This window comes from Silurus aristotelis (assembly GCF_946808225.1).
Source record: "Silurus aristotelis genome assembly, chromosome: 5".
In the NCBI taxonomy this organism is placed as follows: Eukaryota; Metazoa; Chordata; class Actinopteri; order Siluriformes; family Siluridae; genus Silurus; species Silurus aristotelis.
In genome coordinates, this window is record NC_139578.1 from 21572469 (window position 1) to 21574968 (window position 2500).

Genomic DNA, 2500 nt, shown 5'->3' on the forward strand with positions numbered 1-2500 from the left:
ACTGATGGTGTTCTGCAAAGGCTGACTGCGCTCACACACACACACACACACACACACGGTAGGATATGGTAGGATAAAATTTGTAAAAAAAAGTAAAGCAACTTAGACAGTACAAAGAAAATACTGACAAGCAATGAGGGAAATACATGTGGATGGTACACTGTTATGACACCAGGCTAAGGGTTATAGGCTGCCAGTACAAACACACACACATACATACTGCAGTGGCGAGAGGGCAGGTCCCTCCCTTTACTGCAGCCTGAAGCTTAGCATTCCGAAGCACAGCATCACTCTGCATTATCAATTCATCACATATAGCTGTCTGGTAAACATCACATATAACCAACCCCTACTTACACATGCCTACAAGCATGCACACGCATTTATTTCGAATATATTTTTTTAAAAAGTGACTTGCATGCATCTTTAATGCAATACATTAGTACTACACCGACAATGTATCTAATATATACTGTATACACCAATACCATTTTTCCCCCAATACAACATAAAGTTCAGCCAATACACGATAATGATTCACTAACATCCTTTGAGTAGATGAGTGAAGAAGCTGTGTCATGTCTGTCTGTGGAAAAATATGTCTAATAAGCACAGTTTTTTAAACACAGTACTCATATTCGTCCAGCTTCTCAGGATAATATCGACCCCATATAGCTACTCGGCATCAACTCATTAAAACCTTCGATGAAAATTTTTTAAGCGCATTAATTTTTTTTTCTTGTCAGGATTTAGAATAGAGTCAATTGATTTACCTATTAATATCGTCCACTTAAGGTCATTCTTTTTCTCACACACACACACAGGTTGAAATCAGAGCTGCCCTTTGCAGGTTACACACAGCAGCATCAACTGCAACATGTCTCGTTATCAATCAGCTCAGAGCACACTCCACTGACCACAGTCTCACTGAGTGTCTACATTAATCACTCCCTCCCTCTCTTACTCTTTTACTCTCTCTTTTTCTTGCGCACACACACACACACACACACACACACACACACACACACACAATTTATTCTGAAAGGAATACATAGGCAGCAGGGTGGCACAAACCTGAGCTCAGGGTAATTGTGCGGGCTTTTAAGCATTATTTTCATTATTCCTTTATTTTTTCAACATTGAGCTGGAAAATTGATTATCTTCATTGAATTGCCCCTACTTGTATATGAGTATGAATGTGGCCCATCTTGTAAATTTCCAGGATTATTAATAGATTAGATTATGGATAATTAGTTCCAATTAAATAATAATAATAATAATCCCACATTGTATCTGATATTTGGGATTATTAATTGTAGGTTTTTTAATTATCTGACCCTAAAATACCTGGCCATGAACATGAGATTCCACTTCAGCTGACAGAATGTATAAACTTATAGTAAATGCAAAAAAGGGAACATAACCTTAAATGTCTGTCTTAAATATGCACACACTTTCCATGTGTGGCATGGGACTCATTTAGGCTCATAAATAAACCTAAAATGTGCCAGTGTCAGAGTTTCCATAATAAACATGGCAGCAATCAGTCTTCCTTTAAAGACAGCGGAAGGAAGGGGCAGAGGACAAAGCACAGGACATAGCTGCACCTCTCTACACACCACAGTTCAGGGCCAATGTGAGGTCACATAGAGTGGAGTTATTTCATATACACACACACACGCACACACACACAGTGGGAGAGCAAGACAAATTGCTTATCCTCTCGTATCCTGTTTAACCTCTACACACACACACACACACACACACACACACACACACACACTATATAGATATATACACCTTTTTTCCATTAATCTACACTCAGTACCCCTTAATGACAAAATTACTGAAGATTCCCAGGAGCACAGTGACCTCCATAATTCTCAGTAGGAAAAAGTGTGGCACAACCAAACTGGTTGCCCAGGCAAATTGAGCAATTGGGAAGAAGGGACTTAGTAAAAGAAGTGACCAAGACCCCCCTGGTGGTCACTCTGACTGAGCTCTGGAGATACTCTGTGGAGATGGGACAAAGTTCCAGAAGGACAACCATCACTGCAGCCCTCCACCGATCTAGGCTTTATGGCAGAGTGGCTATACTGATGCCTCTTTTCAGTGCAAAACACATGGAAGCCTGCATGGATTTCAAGGACTCTCAGACTGTGTGGAACAAGATTTTATGGTCTGATGAAACCACGATTAGGTTGTCTGGCCTCAATTATAAACGTTATGTCTGGAGAAAATCAGGCACAACTCATAAACTGCCCAAAACCATCCCAAAAGTAAAGCAGGGTGGTGGCAGCATCATGTTGTGAGGGTGTTTTTCCGCAGCAGGGACTTGGCAACTGGTCAGGGTTGAGGGAAAGCTGAATAAAGCAAAGCACAGAGATATCCTCAATAAAAGCCTGTTCTACAGCACTCAGGAACTCAGTCTGGCCCTAAGGTTTACCTTCCCACATGACAACAGTGGGAGTGGATTTAAAGTTAAGAATGCCAGAAAAAA

The 2500-nt window shown here is 40.7% G+C and overlaps 1 protein-coding gene across 4 annotated transcripts in view; it reads right to left on the bottom strand.

Annotated features, from left to right (window-relative positions):
- nhsl2 (NHS-like 2) overlaps positions 1-2500 on the bottom strand; it is a 74301-nt gene that overhangs the window by 39336 nt on the left and 32465 nt on the right. The gene's annotated exons all lie outside the window — the stretch shown is intronic.